Genomic DNA, 24,195 nt, shown 5'->3' on the forward strand with positions numbered 1-24,195 from the left:
ATCCCCCACCGTAACAGTCGCCATAGGGGTGCCGGGAATGGGGTCATCGCCGCCCTCGCCTATGCCTCTCAGAAACGGAGCCACTGAAAGTGAGAGAGAGCGCCAGCTGCCACATTCTTCACACCTTCAATGTGTCACTCCCTAAACTCTGTGTTATTATGCAAACCCACTCTCACCAATTCTCTGAGTAAACTCAAAACAAGGAGGCATTTATTGCCTGAACCACGGCCATGTTGTCTGACCAGAACACCACCTTCCTGTTACCCAACCTCTCCGGCCATAAATGCAATGCCACTACAATGGGAAAGAGCTCAAGGACGGTAATGTTTGCAGTAATCCCCTTTGTACGCCATGCATTGGGCCACCGCATTGCACACCACTCTTCTCCTAAGATCACACCAAAACCCTCTCTACCTGATGCGTCTAAGAAAAGGCAAAGTTCCTGGCTGCACTCCCAGGGGGCCCTCCAAATGACCGTCCCATTGAAGTGCTCCAGAAATTCAGCCCACATTTTTAGGTCCGCTTTCAGTCCGGAACCCAGGCGGACCAGATGGTGCTTCTTACTTAGGTTGGCTGTGGCCTTTGCTAACCTGCGGGAAAACACTCTGCCTGCTGCAAAGTTCAGCTTGCCCAAGAGACTCTGGATAACCCCCAAGGTCGCTTTATCCCTGCCCAATAAAGCCCGAATGTCCCGCCTCAGATCGCAGACCTTATCAGCAGGGAGCCTGGATTCAACCTTCATGGTGTCCATTTCGATGCCCAAAAACGTCAGGACCTGAGCCGGACCCTCGGTCTTACCAGGGGCAATGGACACCCCGAGGTGTCCCGCCATCGTCTCAAAGGCCCGCAAACCATCTGCGCACTCCTGAGTCCCTACCCAGACAAAAAACAAAGTCATCCAGGTAGTGTGTCACTTGTGTTATGCCATGGGTGGTAGAAAGGGGCCACTGAAGAAAGGAGCTGAAAGCCTCAAAATAGGCGCAAGAGACAGCACACCCCATCGGCATGCAGCGGTCAAAGAAGAAATCGCCTTCCCACTTAAATCCTAGCAGGTGTTGACTGGATGGATGCACAGGCAGGAGGCAGAACGCAGATTCAATGTCTGCCTTGGCCAGCCATGCCCCCTTCCCAGTCCTCCTGACCATATCTATAGCCATGTCAATTGAACAATAAGACACAGAACAAGCCCCTTCATCCAGCCAATAGTTCACGGAGTTACCCTCGAGGTAGGACAAGTGATGTATCAGTCGATATGCTCCTGGCTGCTTTTTTAGCACAACTCCCATTGGTAAAACCAAAAAATACTCGAGGTGGGGTGGGAAATGGGCCAGCCACCCTCCCTAGGGCCAACTCTGTCCTGATCTTCTCGCTGACCACTAGGGCAAATCTCTGGCTAATTTAAGGTTTAACGCATCCCTACACCCCAGGGGACCTTTGTATGGTATCCTGAACCCATCTATAAAACCTTCTGCTAGTAGCACTTTTTCCCTCACATAGTGGGAGGATGTTCTGCATGATGATGGGGGAAGGACCCTTACTGTTTGCAGGAAACTGCTCATGCCTATCAAACGTGGGGGGGCACTGTTTGGCATCGTTGTGGTCCGGCCCGCAATGCTACCCTCACTGGCGTGGAGCGTCTGGTCTGTTGGCCTGGGCGGCGGGGGGCAAACCTTGGCTGGTTGTGCAGGAGAATGCTGCATGTTGGGAGCACGCATTTGCTGCAGCTGTGTGTGAACTTCCAAACCCTACCCCAGGTGCACACCCCTCCATGGAACAGTCTGCATGTCCCAGAATTGAAATGTTTTGGCCAACCTTTTGGCCCCTCCCTCGGTCCCCATGAAAGGACTGCTTGAAAGGCCATCTAGGAAACTGCTCCCACTTCTTGCTTTCTACCTCACCCTGCGCTTTGTATGTTGTGTCCTTCTTCTTTTCACAGTTGGTCCTGCACATGTGCTTGATCCAGAGTTGTATCTCCTTCTGGTTCCACCCTAACTCCGGGCATATGGCCATTCTCTTGCGAAAATCTTGATCGTAGTAGAACCAGCCCATCCCCCCCGAATGTCTTGCTTCATGTTGGATGGTGCTTGTGTATTCCATCAGGGCCTCACTTTGGTCAGGGTCTTTCTGTACTACTACTGCAGCTAAGATGTTGAATGCCTCTGTCCAATTCTCTAACGATTTCTCAGGTCAACGCTGATACCTGGTCTTTGTCTCATCCTCCTTCCCCCCATCTTTCTAGTGTCTGCACCTGCCGTTCCATGCATCAATAATGTCAAGATATCAATGTATTCTCGTCTCCATATCCCTTCTATCACTGCCTGCGGTACCTGCCATGCTAATGAACAACGGCCTGAAGCTAGGGGTGCTTGCATGACTACCGGTCGCGGTACCCCTCCTGCGGCCACCTTTACTATCTCACCCAGAACGGGAGAGGCCCCGGTCGGGCCGGGCTGCACCACCTCCGCTGTCACATCTCCGCTGTCACATTTGTTTTTGCTGCGCTGGCCAATGCCGTGGCACTGGGCTGGGCAGGCAACACCTCAGTTGCCACAATTGAATTTACTGCGCTGGCGCTGGGTGATGCTGTGCCACTGGGCTGGGCAGGCAGCCCTACCATTGAGGTTGCAGCAGGAGCAGAGGATACTGTGGTCGGCATACTAGTTGCTGTGGACCCTGCCCCAGACGTTACGGCAGCCGGCGCCCCTTTGTGAGCCCACACCTGCAGCACCGATGCCGGGGCCGCTGCTGGGGGGGCGGGTGCAATACCTGTGGTATCGCCGGCATATTATCCAAAAGTTTTTGAAAAACTGACATTAGCTCCAGCATTTGGTCCATCGCCTTACCCATTTGGGCCAAGTCAGTTAGGCCTGCGGCCGAGTCCTGCACCACCACTGGTGCCCTCGAAGGCACAGGGGTCTGCTGGCGGGAGGCGACTTTCTCTTCACTGGCGGTGCCTCGGCCGGGAAGTCTTTGCAGGTTTGTTTGTGATTACGTTTGGACCTCCACAACCCTTGGGTCGAGGGTCCCGCCACATCGTCCGGTGGGGAGGTGGCTACGACGCAGGAGTCCTCCTGCCTGTGCGCCTCGATAATCCTTGCGCCCACACTGGTCCCTTTGCCTTGGCCACGGCCAAGAATTCCTGTCATCCACACCAGGCTCCTGGGTGAACAACGGAAAGGGGGTCCCGAGTCCGTCATTCCTGGTTAGCTTCTGCCCTTGCGGGTCCCTGGTTCTCTACTATGTTTGCTGTGCAATCAAACCGGCTGTTCCTTTCAACCCTCTGTGTAGCAACCGACCTAAAATGACAAGGGTAAGAGTAACAATGCCCTACACTCTCCTTTTATGCCAAACCTACTGCTTGCCCGCCCGCCCCTTGGTGGCATGCACTGGTCACAACTTGCAGGACAAGGCCCGGGATCATTCATAAATCTAAACCTGGAGGGGTTAGGGTTTTTAGGTGATTACGCATTACTTTCTGCTTTGCAGTAATTAAGCCCCTTCCCTGGTAAATCCTGGAAGTGCCCCAAGGTGGGATATCCCACCCTTTGACGTCACTTCCTGTGATGTCGCTCCATGTGGCGCGATTGCGTCATCACAGTTAGAACTCGTACTTAGGCTAAGGTTAACCTCATAACGCAGCGGACAAATGGTGGATATTAAATCAATCCTTCCCCAAAGGCACGCAGCACGTAAGGGGACCTGCAACAGTGCAGGAAGTGATGACTCGACAAAAAATTCATGCACCATATAGCTGGTTACGACCCGATGTTGCCCTCTGTGGGGTCTTCTCTGCGAAGCGCATCACCGTGCCCCTTTCGGGGGAAGCTTGCGCCAGGCACTGGGGTCGGGTGACACCGCTCCTACGACGGGTCCTCCATGCCGTGTCAACGCCAATACTCGTACCATTAGGTACGACTTTACAAGCTGTCCCTCTAAAGTGAATGCGTTATCCCTACAATCTGTGTACTTGCTTCCAAGGTTTCAGGTTAGCTGTGCGTGACATTCTCTACTTGATTCCAAGGTTTCAGGTTAGCTGTGCGTGACATTCTCAAAATTCCAGTGTAATATGATTGACATTGAGCGACTATGAGTGACCCCTAAAGTCACTCTGCTGCAGATAGTCACCGCATTCAAACGATTGTCCACGCCCTGTTGCCTGTCCCCCCTCACCTGGCCCACCCGCAGGGGCAGCCGGGGCTTAAGTAACAAGCACGCCCCCACAGGTAGGCCCTCCCCTGGCCGCACATCATGGTGACCGCGGGGAGGGCCAGGGAGCTCCAACTAATGGCCACTAGGGAGCTGCCCTGCCAATGTCCCCTGCGTGGGACGCGGGCAGCGGCATTCCCTTACAGCGAGCCGCACTCACAGCTCTGCTGGTGCATTTTAGTCTGGATCGGACTGGCTAATGGGCTTAATTTATGGCTCTTTGTGGGCTAGTTATGGTATATTTCTCTGATATAATCCTAAAAATGCTGATGCAACAAGCACACATGCATACAGGTTCCCATAACTTGCAACAAACCTTTTTGCTTCCAGTTTTTTAACTCGTCCAGAGAGCATCCACACTCCGTCCTAGCGTGCCGCGGGGACCACGAAGAGAAGGTGCCCCGATGGCAGGCACCGTGCTAGGTGGCTAACAGCTACCCCTTAGTACTAGTCTGGGCAAAACGGCCCCCTCGACCCCCAACGCATGACGCACCCGGCTCATGAGTCACCTCCAATAAGTGGTGCCAAGAATATGTAAGAATTCTCCCTCCGGTGTGCACCCCTCAGCGGGGGTGTGCCCGATCATTTACTCAACAGTATTCATCGTGCATAGCCGGATGGGGGAAATTACTTGCGCATTTTGTATTTGGCAGTCACCACAAAATGGCGGCTTCAAAATCGCCTCAGATGGTATTAATCGGAGCCCCCTGTCCCTGATTGCTCTGGGCAACCTGATTACACTTCCGCGGTGCGCCAGTTGCACCACCGGTAGACCGGGATCTCTCACCCCGGGTCGGGCAAGGACATGCGGGGCTGGCCACCGAAAACCTTGTTCTCGCTGTCGCGCAGCCTTCGAGAGCCGGTAGGAATCAGCATGGCCCATAATACGCAAACCTCCGGTTGAGAACCGAATAACCCGGTCGGAGCCCTGCCATAAACGCACATGGGGCAGAATTAGGCGCATTGACCACATCCGACCCTGGGGGGGGAAGGGGAGGGGAGGGGAGTTTGGAGGGCAGGGTGCGGTAGCAACTTCTTCGCATCGAGTGCAAATTAAGGGCTCGTCCGAGATTTAAGCGAGCCCCTGATCCCTGCGCACCCTTGTGTTCCCCCCCAATGCTCAGACCATGCCCCCGCGACCCGCCAAGGCCCACCTGCCCGCACACAACATCCCGCACTCAAGCCACCTCTCCACCCCCCCTTGGTATCCTACCACGGGGCCCCTGGGCTTAACCCAGGGACGGGGCCGGGCGGGGGGAGGCGAGAGTGTGGCACATACCTTTCCACGATGACACACCAGACACGACGACTGAGGAAATGCAGTGCTCGGGTGGGCGAAAAGCCGGAACAGAGGCAGAGCGAGGGCAAACCGGAACAGAGGCAGAGCCAGGGACAGCCGGGGCTTAAGTAACAGGCACACCCCCACAGGTAAACCCTCACCTGGCTGCGCGTCATGGCGACCGCGGGGAGGGGCAGGGAGCTCTTCCAGCCTTCCCTCCAAGCCCCAGGGACAGGGCGGGGAGCTCTGACTAATGGCCACCAGGGAGCTGCCCTGCCAATGTCCCCCTGCATGGGACGCAGGCAGCGGCAGTCTTCATATTCAGTATTCCGGTTAAATGCGCCCAACCGATCCAGGCTTTTAAATATCCCTCTTGCTTTCCCGTGATTGGCTACTAAAGTCATATCTCAAATGGCAGCAGCTGTTGTGAATCATTTGTCATCGTACTTACTAAAGCTGCAATTAATAGCCCCGGAAGCATTTGTATTGGTACATGACGCGTGGGCATTCTCTGCTCTGCCCGAGTTGACCCAGAAATGGTCAGGTTACATCAAAGGACTGTGTTTCTTAATATGTACAGGTCCTGGGCTACAAACTCCCCAATTTGCGTATAAAGTTATTTGTAAACCCATTGCCCGAGCGGTATTGGTAAATTCATATAATTACAAAGAAAAACACATTTATAAATATAGTTGTGGCAAATATGCCTCTTATACCAATAGAGGACTATTGTGGACAATAGACTATAGTATATTTTTAATTTCAAAGCTAATGGGGGAATTGTTTTCCCCTGCCCATTTTCCTAATAAACACTCAATCACACATTGTTTTGCTTGTATAGTGGGAGGCTCCATTTTATAAAAAGGAATGCCCATAGCAATGAATTAAAGTCCATTATATTCCGGATAATTGTGTTATAAAGTCTTTAGCTACACTGATGTGTTTCTAGGTGGTGAAATAAATCATAGATCCTAACTGTTCCATTATTTGTATACTATTGGCTTTTGTTTTTTAAATAAGCAGGGGGGAATCTTTTTAAATATGTTCATAGTTTGGAGGGTGCTGAAGCGGTGGGAATGAACAATTAATGAACAATTAATCACTTCAGCCCAGGGTATGTCATCATTCAGTCCCCGGGTTTTGGATCCCAAACAGAACACCCAGCGTTGCTCCTGAGTGAACAGGGTTCTCACTGGCCAGCCAGGGTTGGAGTCAATCATGGTCCAACACAAACTATCTGGTGTGTGGTGTGTCTCAAGGAAATGTGAGCACATTTTAGTATTTTTGTTTGCAGCGGATCATGCTGCGGTGCTTGCTGATCTGTGTTTTTACAGGTCTTGTTGTCATCCCCACAGGATAAAGTTAACAAGGGCACTTAATTAGGTAGACACAATATTTGGTATTGCAATTGGTGTGCTGTTTATGTTGCCATGGTCTCTGTAAACCTAGGTCTATGCTCTTTGCTGTGGTGATTAAGGGGCACACTGAGCATGATCTACAGGGGAAGTGACCCTTAACTGGTGGGAGGGCCCATATGGTGGTTTGCCTGGTTCGTTGGATAGGGTGGTGGGTGTGTACAAGGAGGTCCTTCAAATTTTTTATGTGTTTGTATGCAAAAATGGAGGTGGTCCCGGGATAAAGTTTCCTGTGTTGCGTATTGCCCAGTGTTTTTTGATAACCTTCTGTATTTTGTTAGAGGTAGGGGTAAAAGTCGCTATGCTTTTATTGTCATTTGGGGTCCTTTCTCCATTCTCTAACAAACTTTCCCTGTGATTGTCCTTTGCCCTCCTGTAGGCCTGGTGTATCACCTTGTCTGGGTAGTGATGGTCCAGTAAATTGGATCTGCGGAGGAATGCCTGCCTATCATATCCGTTAATCCTGTGTAAACGGAGAAACTGACCTACTGGTAAATTCTCCCTGAGGGATTTTGAATGGTGGCTTTCGCAGAGTAACAAACTGTTTCTATTAGTTGGTTTCTTGTAGTTTTGTTGTGAACAACTGACCCTCTTGAATGGAGAGTAATAGGTCAAGAAATGGTATGGAGTTCTCTGATCTAGTGTTGCTAAATTTCAGGTAAGGGTCCAATATATTGACCCAATCGCAGAATGCCCCACATGTTTGAGTCGCCACTCCAAAATAGTAAAATGACATCAATATAACAACACCATAGTAATATTTATTGTGAAAGGGGTTGATCTCATGCTCATTGTTGTTACTTTCAAAGGCAGCCATGTAGAGACACGCCAAATTGGGGGCGAAAGTGCTGCCCATGCATGTGGCTTGTATTTGTTGGTAGAGTTGATCTTGGAATTCAAAGACATTTTCTTTGAGGGTGAGAGAGGCAAATTCAAAATGAATGTGATGGGGGTCTTGAATGGTAGCCATGGGTCCTCCTAGTGAAGGATGTTCTCCAGGAATTCTAGAGTAGCGTCCGGGGGAGTGTTAGTAAACAAGGCTTCAACGTCCACAGTCACCAGGAGGTCTTACCTCTCTGGTGCTGGGAAGGCTTGTATAAGGTTGAAGACATCAGTTGTGTCTTTTAGGTATGTTGGAGTCTTCATTACAATACGTTGAAAAAAAAATCATAGAATTTACTGAGTGGTTCCAGGAGCGAATCGATTGCTGAGACAATTGGGCGTCCCTGTGGCGAGTTGACTCCGTTGTGAATTTTGGGGAGGGTGTAAAAGTATGGGTTGTTCGTTGTTTAGGAAGCTTGCTTCTTGTGTGGTAATCCAACCCTCCATTTCAGCCTCTGTGATGAGTCCTTTGATCTTAATTGGGAGGTGTGCCATAGGATCCGTTTCGATTGGAAGGTAGTAAGTAGCGTGTGTTAGCTAGTTGACTTTGACATTCATCATCATTGGTGGTCACATCCTGAGGACAATGGCGCCGCCTTTGTCAGCCGATTTAACCTCAATGGTTGTGTAGTCCGTAATCCCGCTATGTAGATTATTCTCTGATGGACATGTTATTGAATGGAGGGGCTCCGCTTGGAAGAGCTACCTTTTATTGACGGCCTGCTCAAAAGTGAGTATTTCCGTGGTGACCGGGGGCATAAAACTGGACCTGTTGCGTAATCCTGTTCCCTCTTCCGGGGTGTAAGTTTTATCTTGAAAATAGGCTCGTAATCTGATTTTTCAGAAGAATTGGTGTAAATCCTGGTGGAGATGAAACTTGTCTTCTCATGGGATGGGGATGAATCTGAGACCTTTCTCCAACAAGTTTGTTTTGTTTACATCTAGTTGTGGTGAAGAGAGATTGACTACAAGTGTTTGGGTCCTGTTGTCTTGCGCCTCAGTAGCATCTAGGCTTCTAGGTCCTGCCAATGACGTTGGAAAATTGGAAAAGAGGGGGGTGGGTGGTTAGTAAAACCACCCCTCTGTCTGTTAGAGTTGTTCCTTTCCTCATAGCTAGAGTCGCTGCTAACTGAACCTGATATTCTGGAGAAGCCAGTTGAGTTCTCGTCCTTAGCATTACTTGGAGCCCCATCCTCCAGGATTTCCTTTTTAAGTTCCACTATCTCCTGAGTACGTTTTTTAACGTAATCAAGTGCAGTTTCTATGCCAAGCACCATCTAATGCCTTGAACTGTTTTGGGGACAAAACTGAATCCCTCTCTGAATTTGGGAATGCCAATGAATATTGTGGGCTTGCTCTTTACTTGCAAACTTTTAGGTATAATATTGGTTTCTAAGTATTTAACCAGTAGGTGTCTGTGTAAGCGTGAGTGGATTCGCTTTTTTTTCCAATCCTTCCAACTTAGTGAGTTTCTCATTCAAGGACGAGTCAACTGATATCGCCCCTGTTCCTAGGAAGTTGAACTTGCCTTGATGCTGGATCAATTTTCAAATGTAATCTTCAATATAGGAGAATGTTACTCTTTCTGACATATCTTAAACCTGTGTAGGTGACTAGTAAACAATAGCTATAGTACGTAATTCAATAAAAACAAAAAACCCTTGCAGGTAATTACCTGCACGAGACAAGAGAAAAAGTCAATGTGGTAACCCTGTGTCCCTGAGAACCTGGGCAAATATATGATAAACTACAAATGGCTCTGTTGGGTAGAGCAATTGCTACGAAATTGTGCGTTATTAATCATTCAAAAACAAAGTTGATAAATCCAATTAATTTCTTTGTAGGTTGCAGGATGGAACATCAATGACAATAATTATTTGATATAAAAGATATTTTTTCTTTTTTGTTTACTGTAAATCATATATGGCTGACACGGTTCGATAGGCAGCAAATGATAGTGACAAAAAGTTGAGTGAATAAAGTGACAAAGTGACATAGGTGACTGGGTTAGATTTATACATGAGTGGTCCGAAACAAACAACTATGTACACAATATACAGAAGACAACTGTAAGATGGGGTCTGTCCTTTTCAATTCTATATAAAGTGTCTCCGGTGCACATTAAATGGGTTTTTTAATTCTTGGAGCTGGTAGATCTAAAGGACATAGCCCGAAAAGTACGTCGATGTTTCAACCCAGACGAATGCCAATTAAATAAGCATTAAGGCGGGTGTTCTTCAGGACGGGCAGACAACGCGATAGACAACCTAAAGGGGAACGATTCATGTGTAAGTCATGTGTGTTCCATTGATAAAGAATATTGTTGTAAAGCTCCAGTAAGTAGCTGGGTCTACTCACCAAGATTAAAAACTCCAACAGCAGAGGGAGCGTTAAAAATGAATTAGAATTCACCATGCGGTAATAGTCCAGTGTCTTCCAGTGTTGAGAGTTACTTACTGAGGGCGCAGCACAGGCAGTACATAGACATACAATTCTAGGTAATGTGTGGAGAACCTCCTTAAAGGTTGGAGTCCAGGGATTAAAGGGAGGGGTGGGAAAACTCGGTTAGTGCTGTGTGCCTGACTAGGTATAAAAAGCATGCCAAATTGTGTTACTAAAGACCTACTTCGGTGGCGGACGGTGTTAAAATCCATTTGAGCATCAAAGTTCAAGGATGAACGAGGAGTAAAAAATTAATAAATGAAAAACAGCCTGTATTAATTATGCTAGGTTCTCCTAGCTGCTGCTCTTGAGTGTACACTTGGGCATATTTCACGTCGCGTCTGTGCCGTTCACCATGGCCTTAATTGACATCTGTTTCCCTGCACGCACAAGGCCTCTCAGCTTTTTGCAAGAGAAACACATCCGTTGTGCAACTGAATTGTAAGGTATGTTCCCACAATGGGCACCTTAGCTTCAATGCTCGGGCTGATACGCCCTGAACACCAATCTTAAATAGCCCTAGTAATCAGGTGACCCATAGCTGCCAAGGCTTCAGATTTGCCATTTGTGACATTTTTATAATTTCTGTGAAATTGTTAGTGACATTTCAACGACTATGAGTGACACTTTTTTGCGAGCAAAAATCATGCAATGAAGATGAGGGAAACTTCTAAATATCAGAAATTACAGCCCTTTGAGCTACAAGAAACTCCAAGAAGTTCTTCAAACTGCTGCAGAACACCAGAAATGGAAGGGCACTATCCCTAGTGCTCCCTCCTGTAACCTGACTGTACTGTAAAGGAATGAGTAACCATGATATTAATCAAGTCTTTCAGTATCAGCACTTTAATAAAGTTTGGTGTACATATGCTGACACATGCATAGTTGAATACAAACATTCTTACTAGATGCAACAGATTGTCATTTGCATAAAATAAATATTATTCTTTTAAAGTCCATATGTACATAATATCTAGACCCAGCACAACACCTGCCCAACTTGGTAAACCTTGAAATAAGAGAAAACACTAAGACTAGCACAAACAGTCCAGTCAGATCAATCACAGTGTCAAGTATTCGAGGCTGACAGTAACCCGTTCCTCACACTAACCTGTATCAGGGTTATGGGCACTTATATCTGAAACCAATATAACATACAGGTTGATATTTTATCATGTGCTTAATGCAACTTGTTGTACTCCCATGTCACAGTTTTTGCTTTATTGTTCACGTTTTCAAATGGAAAATATTTGTAACATGTTTCACCTTCAGGCCTGTTCATTTGAAACATTGATATAGAAGACAATGTTCTATCAAATGATAAACTGGGGCGGAATTTAGTTTTATTCTTGGTTATCCTTGAGAACACACTTTCTTCATAAGCATTGCTGTAGGGCAACGTAAAGATAAGTTGGGCTACTTTAGATAAAAGGTAAAACGTACTTCTCTGAGTGCCAACAATAGTAAATTCTATGACAAGGGAATGCCAAATGATATCCATTCTAGAAGTCAAAACCTCACCAGTACCACAGTTTACTTTGATAGCAGCCCTTTCTCTTGGATTTTTCGATAGGTCCTGAAAGTCAGTGACCAGGTATTTTGCAAATTCTTACTCTAAGCAAAGTAGTTCCTGAATGAATGAATGAATGAATAAAATATTTAATAGAGCGCACGGTGGCCGAGCGGCTTCCTGGCGCTAGGAACCTGATCAAGAACTCAGCAGAGGGGACCCAGGGAAATTTAAGAGGGGAATGCCTGAAGAAAGAGGAAAGTTTTAAGGGCTTTGCGGAAGTGAGCGTAGATGGGAATGGAGCGAATAGAAAGAGGAAGGCTATTCCAGAACTGGGGGGCAAGGTCTGAGAATCGGGTTCCCCCCGTTCTGGATTTGCGGAAGCGAGGGAGGTGAAGAATAGAGAGAGAGGAAGAGCGAAGAGTGCGAACAGGGGCATGAGAAGAGACGAGTGTTAATGAACAAAGGTGCAGATCGGGAGTGAGCCAGGAATGCTAGACAGGCCAGTTTGAAGAAGGATCTGAAACGAACAGGGAGCCAGTGAAGTGATTTGAGAACCGGGGTGATATGAGAAGATTTAGGGAGGGAGAGGATGAGGCGAGCAGCTTGATTTTGAATGGCCTGTAGGCGGCGGGATTCGTAAGCAGGTATGCCCACGTACAGGCCATTCCCATAGTCAAGGCGGGAGGTAACGAGGGCCATGACTATGGATTTGAGTGCATTGGTAGAAAAAAAGCGGGAGATTTTCCGAATTAAACGGAGGGTGAGAAAGCAGGAGGACACAACGGAGCTGATCTGACTGTGCATAGATAAGTCATGACTGACTTTGATGCCGAGAGTGCGGACAGAGGAAGAGGGGACAGGGGGGGACCAAAAGAAAGGGGCCAATGTGCGGGGTCCAGGGATTGGAGGGGCCACTATTGAGAACAAGTTCCGTCTTATCTGGATTGAGCTTCAGTTGGTTAGCGCACATCCAGTCAGAAATGAAGACTAAGGTGGAACAGAACTTGGGAAGAGAATCAGGGGTAGAAGAAAGATCGAAAAGAGCTGAAGGTCATCTGCGTAGTTATACACAGAGACCCCCAGCTCAAGAAGAGAAGTGATGAGGGGGTGAATATAAAGATTGAAAAGGAGAGGAGAGAGAGAAGAGCCTTGGGGAACACCACAAGTGACAGGGCGGGGAGGTGCAGAGAAACCGGGGAGATGAACTGCCTGGGACCTATCCTGAAGGAAGGACGCCAGCCAGGAAAAGGCCACGCCCCGAATGCCCGCTGCGCTGACACGGTCAAGAAGGATGGCATGGTCAACCGTGTCAAATGCAGCAGACAATTCGAGAAGGACCAGGCCTTAGTGGAGATTAGAATCGGCCTTCCCCTTAAGCTCGTCCAGAACTGCGAGGACCACCATCTCCGTGGAGTGGCCCGGGCGGAATCCTGCCTGGTGGGATGCGAGGAGGCCATTCTCCTCAATATAAGAGGAGAGGCGGGAAGTGACATGAGCTTCGAGGATCTTGCCGAGGTAGGGAAGAAGAGAGATGGGACGGAAATTAGAAGGAAGAGAGGGATCTAGACCAGTTTTCTTTAGAATAGGAAGGACTATGACAGATTTGAAAGAAGAGGGGACGGATCCGAGAGCCAAAGAGGAGTTGAGGAGAGCAAGGGGAGGTGCAGAGCAGTTGGTGAAGAGGGTTTTAAGAATGCGTGCTGGTGCGCAATCCATGGGGGAGTCAGACTTGATTTTGATCAGAAGTTTTAGAAATAGTTCAGTGGAGAGAGGAGGGAAAGAGGAAAATGAAAAGGAAGGACAGATGGGGCGGGGTTGGGGCACTGTAGGAATGTTGGCTTTGATCTTTACGATCTTGTCGATAAAAAAATCGTTAAGTGAGGAACAGAGGGACTGTGAGGGAACCAGGCTAGGGGTAGAGCGATCAGAGGTGGCAAGATTGTGGACCAGAGAGAAAATTTCACGGGGTTTGTTAGCCGCGAGAGCTACTCTCTCAGAGAAATAGGCGGTTTTAGCCGCCAGGATCGCTTTTTTATATTCAGCAAGGAGTGATTTGTATTTGGCGCGCAACAAGGGACAATAGTTCCGTCTCCAGTGACGTTCCGACTGCCTTAGGTCGAGTTTGAGAGTTTTGAGTTCTGGAGAGAACCATTTGTGCGCGTCATGTGGACGAATCGCCTTGATCTTCGCACGAAGAGGAAAGCCATGTGCCAATGGCGTTGGCCTGGGAATCAAGAGGAAGGTTGGTAAGGGTGGGAGCAGAGGAGGCCAAAGTGAGCGAGAGGGAGTCCAGGTCGGTTCGATTCCAATTGCGGGCTGAGATGTTCTTCGGGAGGGGGGGCTTGTCAACCACTCCCAGGTGGATGGTGAAAGAAATGGAAAAATGATCCGACCAGACGCCTGGGGAAATAAGAAGGGATGAAACAATGGGGAGAGAGGACCAGATTTGATCCAAGATGTGACCCTGGACGTGAGTGGGGGCTGAAATATGAGATGTGAGGTTTAGGCATTGCAGAGTGCCTGAAAAATCTTTCGAGGGGAGGTCTACCCTAGGGTCGCCTGGCCAATAATTAAAGTCGCCGAGCAGGAGGACGGAGGAATTGTTGACCACGAGAGTGGCCATAATGTCCTGAAGGGAGGCTACAAAGGAGGGCATAGATTGAGGAGGACGGTACACAAGGACAACAGTGAGGGGGGGGCAGGTAGATTGAGAGAGCGGGCCACAAGGTAGTCTACATTAGAAATAGGGGGGTGATTGAGAAGTTGAAATTTGAGGGTTGACCGAATGATCATCGCCACCCCTCCCCCTACCTTGCTGTCCGGACGATCAGCACGGAGGGCATAATAGGTGTCGGGAAGAATGGCTAAGAGGTCGGGGAGGGAGTCAGCAGTGAACCAGGTTTCAGTCAGAAAGAGGAAATCCGGGGAGTCTGAGGTAAGGAGATTAAAGAGAGCTGTCTGATGTTTGGCCGCTGAGCGGGTGTTGAGCAGTATAGCAGAAGCTGCGATAGAGGCAGGGACGGGGGGGAACAAGGGACAGAGGGGTGATCAGCAGCAGGGGGGGTAGTGCTAGTGGAGCTAGAAAGAACCGGGGTCAGGTGAGGGGGGGAGAGACAAGAATACCAAGTGTGTCAAGGTGTCGCAAGAGTGGAGGTGAGGGTGGGGAAACAGCAGTGAGAGCTAAGAGTTGAGCTGCGGTGTAAACCAGAAAAGGAGCAGAGGGTGTGGCCCCTGGTCCCGGCCCGTCGCGAATGGGCGCACACGGGCTTAACTTAGGCGCAACTTCGGCGCGCCTTTGTCGCGCCCGCTGCGCGCGTCCGCTGCGTGGCCGGGACTGGGTAACCATTAAATAGGGACACATGGGGAGGAGAGTCCGGGGGTGTGGCAAGGGGGAGGGGCCAAAGAACTGCAGCGCCGAGCCCAGACCCGCCCAAGATGCTCTGCAAACTTGAGGTAGGTTGCAAACCGTTCTATGAAGAACAGCACACTATCAAAACTTTGCTTGTGTTTGTCGAAAAAGTAAAAAAAACGTGCATGCTTAAGCACATTGTGATTAACTGGAAGGACTTTTAAAGTATACCTTACACCATTCTGGTGAAAGCTGCAGACTGCTTCATAGAAAGCTTTCTGGGTTCCTGGCTCAGTGTCCCCACTTTCTAGCATGTTTCTCAACGTTCCCCACACAGTGATGCCAACATACAGACTTACATCTGGCATTCCTATGATGTTAAATCAGGCAAACTGGCATATGGGCTCCTCTTGAATGACTGAATGGCATTGACATGAAACACTCTACTCAAGAGCACAACAATTAATTTGATCATGGCATCATATAAGAGGTGCATGACTGGGTTTTCACTTTGAAGCAAAAGGTTGAAATTCACAAAAGCAGGTAATGCAGCCTGAAGAAATAGACAGTAGACCTCAGTCATACGGTTCTCAAAACTGTGAACAAGTCTCCTTAACCTGACCTTGCTAGTTCTGTCACTGTCTGGTGTTAATAGGAAGTACGAATTCAGAGCAGCAAACTGAAGAATCAGTCTATCCAACTATGTAGACATTCCTAACCACCAGCCGGCGGTAATCAGAATCAACAAATTGGCAGAATTCAGCAAACACAATCTTACATTTTGAAGAGTAGTCAAACCACAAGTAGACATCTACAAGCAATTCCTCTATATCAACATTTTTCAAGTTAGAGCAGAAGGCAGAAACAGCATGGGATGCCGCATTGTGAGCCATGTGGCATGGACAGGCCTTGAAATACACATTAGAATTCAAAGAGAGTACTCTAGTTCTAACAGAGTTATGCCTTCCCACATTCACTGAGGCACTATCTACACCCAAGCCAATAAAATGTTCCCAAGGAATGGAATGCTTTGTCATAAAGCGCCAGGATGCTCTTTCGGAGCGACAGTTCGCGCTTTATAAATACCACATACAAATACAAATACAAATAACATTAGATATTGTAGTACATATACCTTCAGCTGTATTTTCTTGCTTGAACACATGTCAAGAAATTTGCAGCATACCAAAGCCTGCTTCGTATAAAAAATACGTACAGTTATGGAGTTCATTTCAATACCTTGATCATTGTTTCTATCAATACACAGACTAAAAGCTGAGGATGTCATATCAGCAACTAAGTGAGTCAACAACTCTGGTGCAACTGCATCATTTAATTCACAGGTTGCTTTTGTTCTCACACAAGCATAACCCTGCATGATTTTAGAGTCTGGGAAACATGTCCTTATGAGATTGCCCAAATGATCAGCAGCAGCAAAGGGTATATTATGCTCTGCCAAAAATCCTGTAAATGTTATTTTCGACTCTCTGGCAAGGGAGTCTTCACTGGAACTCTTCATTGACATGTAGCCATAGATGGGCTTCATTTTAATCTTTGTGCCTTGAAGATATGTATAAACTTCACCCCTAATATGGCGTTTCAGATCAAACTCTCAAGGAGACTTTCTTCTTGAAAATCAAGCAGCGGAAGGAATACTGATTGGTCTTAACAGGAACAATGATCCCTGCAGGTAAATAGAATTTCCAAAATTATGAATGTCCCTTACGAGTTTTAACCTATGAGAATTTTAAATTAAAGCACAAGTGGATAGAGAGGCTAGGCTGCTCACAAGCACCTACTGACCACGCTTACGCTGGCTGCTGCAATACAACACAAAAAGTCTATGTTATGCATTATGACGTTTGTTGAGCACTGACTAGACACTGTTTAGGAAAGGACACCAAGCAATGAATTGAGCATACCAAGACCTCCCTTCAACTGACATAAAATAGAGCAGTCCAGTCATCATAGTGTAGCATCCATGACTGACTGAAAATGAAACTGCAGAAAGAGAAACTGAAATGCCCAGGAACAGACAATGTATAAGAGCCTTTATTAAAATGTTAGTCTCCCAATACCTGATGCACATAGTAGAACATCTATACTCTTCATATAATGAAAGGGAAACAAACATAAAAACTGTTGGCTTTGTGGTGGTTTGAGTCTTAAAACATACTAGTCATCTCAAAACTATAACAAAAAACCTAGGTTGCAGAATGGTATAGCAAAAATAACATACAAAGAAATAAATATGCTATTGTCCACACACTTTATTTAACCTTATTGAACTACCTTTGTCCAGGACAGGTTGAATTTAGTTCGACAGTACCATGCCCCACATTTCTTCTTGCTAGATTTCCGTTGGCTAGCAGCAGCCTTTCCCTTTTTGGAAGTCATAGTTAAAGTGCAGGGCTCACTGTCATCTGTATCAAACCTTATTCTGCCGAGACAGGGAAGGGAAAGAAACTCAAATATGCCCAATATGATTTTACATGTATGTCCAATGGGGATAAAGCATGGTTTTGTCTATCCAAATGCGGTCACAGTGAAGCTGGAGTCCAGCAGGTGCTTCCTCAAAAATGATTCTATGATGCTCCTTAGCTCCTTGTTTTTATTCCTCACAACTATCTGGCACAATTGAAAATCTCTCTTTTCATACAAGTCAGCCAGCCACTGATATGTTCAGACCTTCTTAAATATTAAATAATGCCCTTTCGCCAATACTAATGTGTCTATACCTGAGGTACACAGACAAAGACCAAATTTTTAGTACTCAGTCTGCTGGTGTGTCACTGGCTCTGTTCTGCTGTGAAGTGGCTGATGCTGTTTAGTGTAGTCCTACAAAGATTTCTTGGGTCACTCAAGCACTGACACTGCAAAGATGTTGGACTTTGAATATCTATAAAGATTCACACAAAAATACCCAATTTGAATGTACTGCTCCAGATTTATAGTGAGGTTTTTAAGCATACGTATATGATTCCTAATTGTAATGCAGTATTATAACCCGGAATGCACTATAGCAACACAAATCGACATTTCAATATGTTAGTCAGCAAATTGAATTCAATCAAATGCAACTTAGATCAAGGGAGACATCCTGGAAGAAACACTGGGTTGAAGTCTGAGCTATATTAACCTCATCGCTGCTTGAGATTTTCCCCTGCTGTGCTGGACAGCAATGAAAACGGGTGTGGTCATGACGAGCTCAGCTCGTCATGAGCACCTGAGAGGTATATGCCATGACGAGCTGAGCTTGTCATGAGCATGGAAGGGGTTAAGCCTGTGCATTGTTCCCAGCTACTACTCCTTCAATTGTCATCTACCACGGTGCCAGAGCTCAAAGTCAGAGAGAAAAAGACCAGTTGATACAAGCACACACCAAATAACACCACAATATACCAAGTCACCTATCCAGAGAGCATTAACGTTAATTTGCACAGACACACTTTGCTTTAAAAAAAAAAAAACCTCACCACAGGATTGCTGTTTTAATAAAATGCTGAGCATTGTGATGGAAGGCTTACAATCATGGGGTGCTCCGCTTGTTTTATTTAGCCAACACACTGCATTATTGGAACTTGTGTTTTTTGTTCACCACATAAAAACAGGCAATATTAAACTTTACCAAAACCAGGCAAGCTTGGGGGTAGGCAAGCAGGTAGTCACAATTAAGCATTTTTAGAAAAATCCTTCTGTACCTTATCAAAGAAGACATTATACACAAGTTTCAGCATAAAAACATTGTCTCTGCAGAAGATTAACAAGGACACGTATAGGTTGCAATGGCAGGGTAACCTGTAGCATGATTAACCACAGCCTTAGAACACAGTTGATGGACCATGATAATAGCTTCTTTTTACATTTGCAGGATAGCAGGCCTTAGAAACCAGGAAAACTTCTAGAAACCAGGTGACCTCCACTTCTTTAGCACAGGTGCCATGCACAGAAATTCCACAAGTAAGGAAAGGATTTTTCAGTGTCAAATGCAGTAAGTCACAGCTAACCTCACAATACACATTTCTGATACAAACATGTGGTTCATGATCTTTTGTGAAAACTGTCAGAAAAAAATCATCTTGCTGCAGCATTATTCACCAGTTATCGTGACATTTGTTATTGCATGAAAATTCCTGAGTACACAAATTCAGCCCCAATATCATTTAAACACAGCACCCTCAAGGTGACGCCAGGACAGAAGTTTTAAACACAAGTAAACAAAACCGTTCTCATGATCTGATTGTGAAAAGCAATAACACAGCTAACCTCAAAATACACAGTTCTGAGAAAACATGTGGTTTATAATCTTTTGTGAAAACTGTCACTAGACAAACAAACCTCCTTTTGCTGCAGCATTATTCACCTGTTATTTTTTTTGTTGTTGCATGAAAAGGTCTGGGTACATAAAGACTTCAGATACCCCAACATCTAAAGAAAGCACCCTCAAGTTGAGCACCAGGAGCAACCAGGACAGGAGTTCCACAAGTAAACAAAACAGGTCTCATGATATGTTTGTGAAAAGCAGTAACTCACAGCTAACATCAAAATACACAGTAGTACCAAAGCATGTGGTTCATGTTTGCAGCAGGGATATTAGTCAAAACCAACTGTATCATCTCAAGAACCATTTGGTTCTGTAACAACAGATCAGCTCCTTCCCTATCCAGGTAAAATTCTGCCGATTTGAGTCCGAGATCGTGTCGAATGCATTTATACAGGCTTGTCACATCCAGTGTGACAAACCATAGCTCTTCTGACCACTCAAAGTCTTGCAGTTTTGTGAGGATGTCCTTACTGTCCTGGATAAACGATGGTAAATCCTGGACATGTTTATTCAGTTTGAGGTCAATGAATTCGGCTAACTTTTCCGATGCTGAACCTATTCCAGATATAATAGGTCGCCCTGGGGGAAAGTTACAGCGTTTGTGGACTTTCGAGAGGATGTAAATACAGGGGGATTTAGGGTTAGCGATCTTCAAGTACCGATATTCAAGATCGCTGAGGAAATCCATGTCTTTACACTCCATTAGTTTAGAGTTAATTTCAACCATAAGAGGCCCTCTAGGGTTTTTTGATACTCGTTCATAACATTCCGAGTCCCCTAGTTGCCTTTCGATCTCATACTTATAGTCCAAGAAGTTCATTACAACGACGTTGCCGCCTTTATCCGCCTCCCTGATAATTAGGCTTTTGTCATTTCTTAATCTCTTAAGGGCCTCCCTTTTCCCTTTGGACAAATTATATTGCAGATTCCGACGGTCCCTGCTCTCCCGCTCAAGTTTGTAAAGACCCTCCCTCACCCGTTCTGTAAAAATATCAATAATACGATGGTACACAGCGGGCGAGAATTTTTTAAGCATACGTATATCTATCGGCCAACATGTTCTCAAAAATATTGTGTTCTGCACGTATAGTGTCCAAATCTACTTCCATTTCCTCATTAAGTATTGAGACGGTGCAAATTTTTGACTTCAGCTATAGACATAGGAGCAGTACCACTTGCCCCCCCCAGAAAATACAGTGTGTGAAGCCTTGTCGCTGAAGAAATCTTTTAATTTTATTGTCTTGCAAACTTGAATAAATCAACATGGACATTAGAAAAATCCCCATCCTGGGTGGGGCAAAACCCCAATCCCTTACAAAGTAAATTCTTTTCACCCTCATCCAGCATTCTGTTAGATTGACCACTTTGAGTTCTAAATCAGGAGGGGTGCTGGTAACATGACCTGTACCAAATCTCCCAACTGCTTCCCCTGATCTTTCATCTTGTTCTTCGCCCTTTCGGACCTTCTTAGTGGGTCCTCGGTCGAGTCCCCTGACTGCCCCCTTGCCCCCTGCGACCCCCTTTCCTTGTCTTTTTAGTTGCTGATTGCCACTTATTCTCAATTTGGCCATTTCTTTTTGAAATGTGGAGGGACCTTCCCCTAAACGGAGTCCACCTGAGGCAACATTGGAGGAGATACTGTCAATGGAAGAGAGAGATGTACTACTTGCTGTACTACTTGCTGTCCTCAACTCCTCACTCTCCTCACTCTCCTCACTCTCCTCACTCTCTTCCCTCATTCTTTTCTTGTTATTGTCATCTCCTAGAGTAATATTATCAAATCTTTTTGCGAAAGTATAAATGACGACCTCTTTATAATCTGTCATCCCGTTTAATCTTTCGCAATTTCTCATCTTTAAGATATGTCTGATTACTCTCTAATACTTTTTTCAGGATTTACACGTTTTTATCAACTAATTCAGTGTTTTCACAGGATTCTAGTTCCTCTTCAATAGCCTCTATCTCAAAAAGCAATTTGGCCCCCTTTTCAATGGCATGACTTATCAAGATTTGCATCATGACAAGGTATGCACCTTCCAAGTTTGCCTCCCACTCCTTGAGCAGCTCATCGCTTAGATCCTCAAAAGTAGGGAAGATGAAAATGCGCAACCCCCTCGGAACTTTCTTGTGATCAATATATTGCTGTAGGGTTAAACCATCCCACCACCTTGAAAGTTCTTGCTTTTTGAGTCGTTCGAGTTTCAAAAATAGAGGGCGCAGTCCCACTTGTCCCACCGGGGTAGTGTCCATGTTCTTTCCAAAGAGATCCGATGCCATCTCTTCACGTTTATCATCAAACCTTGGCATCTTGCTGTATACGGATGGGTAAGAGTGCTTGCTGGCCCAATCGGACAGAACCAAATTTAAGAAGAGCCAGCAGCCGACCTTTAGATGCCGCATATCAGCCCCAGTTCCAATAATATGTCAAAACAATCATGCAAACAACCCCTGCATCCGCTGCTAGGTGACGTCCAGATCACAAGATACTTCTGAATACTACTAAACCAAGAGGGACAAACAATAAAGAATACAAAAGACTCAGGCAAAGCTGTAGGTTAAACGCACAATTTTCAATGTTACAAACAAATTATAAGAGAACATCTTTACACATTAAATGTCAATTTAGAGCAGTGTATAAGGTGTATCAGGTGTCGACTGCGTTTCGATCCATATATGCAATAAATGAATCATCATCAGGACATTTAGAATAAGCATTCTTGTGTGCAATTGCCTGTAATAATTGAGGTTCAATTCCATGTAGCAAGGTTTGGGTACACCTCATAAATATAGTACAATTACACATTTGCCTTAATTACAAGGTCTGAAGGAGGCCGTGCGAATAGAGATAAAAACATGGAAGGAAGTAAAATGCATAGACATTTTGCGTTGGCCCTGTGATGGTGCCTAAGAAATATGAAAAGGCGAGGGATTCCACTGTGAACTGGGAGAGTGAACGTGCGTGCATTACGTAAGTTGAGCCATGAATGGACACTTATAAAGAGAAGCACATACAAGTTGGCAACGCCCGCATGGATAGTAACAAATATGGAACTAAGGGCACGAATGGTGACCAGCCAGACCGGAAGGAATCGCTTTCTTATGGAGATTTATGAGTGAAGGAAAAGGGGGCTTACTCATCCAGTGATGGGAAGGCGCAATGCCTTGAGTACTAGGAGTGGGCCTCAGCCGATTTCTCCTAAATCCAGATATCGGGTTGTTCTGTAAGGAAAGAATTAGGTCAGGTCTGAAGAATAGTATCTTCAACGTGTTGGAGTAGGATTTGGGAGAGAGACAGCGCTTACCTAGGTCTGTGTTCCTGGGTTGCAGACATTAAATGCCGGCTGCCGATATGCGGGAGGGGAGAGCCAGCTTGGTTTTTATGGTATGTGGTGAAGCGAGACTGGGTAGAAATTGTCACGTGGTCCCTGGATAGAGATGAAAGAGAGACAAGGGATTTTGTGTTGTGTGGTGAAGCGCAATTGGTTAGAAATGGTCATATGGTCTCTGGATAGAGTTGAATGAGGGTCAAGGGAAAGTAAGAATGGTGTCAACCATCTTCTGCTGGTAAGGAAGTGACTGAGTGGTAGAGTGTTGAAAGCAACTCTGATAGCGAGAGCATGTAGAAAAAATAGATCATGGAGGTGAGAGTAAAAGAGAAAGAAAAGTGAAAAACAGAGAGTCGATTGGATGAAATTCTATACAGTTGCATGACAGTAGCATACTTCCATCTCGCTCGTAACTATCCCAACGTGAACAAGATATTGAGCTAGTTACACAAGTCTGGCAAAATAGACTCCATCCCATTAGCTAAGATTCATCGGTGGAGCTGGGTTCGCTGGGGTCCATATTTTACCCTAGTGAAGAGGGGCTGTAGCTCATCTAAGGGAGGGGTGTTAAAGCTAGAAAGCCTTTACTTCGTCTCAGATGGATTAAACCAGATCTTAAGACATGGAGTATCTTTTAGCTGTTTCAGGAAAAGTGCAATAGAGTTTGGAGACTTTTTTGGAAAAAAATGGGCGATTACATTACAGATGGAACAATGTGTGCAGATACCTGCTCTAGGAACGACAGGTACTTTCAGAATTGAAAAAAGCTCTGTCAAAGTGATGAGATGATTAAGTCTTCTGAGCATAGAACTGACTGCAGGTAATTTGAATTTGCTTGTGATATTCCTTAAAAGCCACATGGGTAGTGGCTTTCCTATCAGAACTAAAATCTTTGTGCCATAGGATCTCCAAGCATTTGCAAGACTTCTTAAGCAGCAAGAATTCCTCATTGAACCATTCGGCAGAAGGTTTAGAGCTGAATGCTGTACCAAAGGTGGAATTCACTCGAGGGCCCTGGTTATCCTGTCATTTAGTCGCTTGTTTGCCGAGTCAATATCCATACTTAGAATGGGCCAATTGGTCACTAGGGCATATGTGCCGGACTTCAAGGTGACTTTAGCCCATTTTCACACTTTACTTTGCATACCTTCTGTACTGATAGGTATGGCACTACTCAGGGGCAACTGAAAAGGAAAGATCTAATGATCTGACCAGATTATAGGGATGGGAACCTCTACTATCACCTCCGCTGAGTTGGAAAAGACTGGGCCCAATGTGTGATCTAAAATGTGTGTTGGGGCGTGGACCTGTTACAAAAGCTGAAGTCTTTTCTAGATCCTTAATGAGAATGGAGTCCAGGTGGCAAAAATCTTCTTTGATATGTAAATTAAGGTCCCCTAGCACTAACAGTTTAGTGTAGTGCAGCAAAAAAAGAGGCAAGATATCTGCTAATGAGGAG

At 46.0% G+C, this 24,195-nt stretch overlaps 1 pseudogene; it reads right to left on the bottom strand.

Annotated features, from left to right (window-relative positions):
* Positions 1 to 15,082: 15,082 nt before the first annotated feature.
* LOC147725469 (uncharacterized) lies at positions 15,083 to 21,236 on the bottom strand (annotated as a pseudogene).
* Between the last annotated feature and the right edge of the window lie 2,959 nt (positions 21,237 to 24,195).

This window comes from Lissotriton vulgaris, chromosome 3_2, assembly GCF_964263255.1.
Source record: "Lissotriton vulgaris chromosome 3_2, aLisVul1.2, whole genome shotgun sequence".
NCBI lineage: Eukaryota > Metazoa > Chordata > Amphibia > Caudata > Salamandridae > Lissotriton > Lissotriton vulgaris.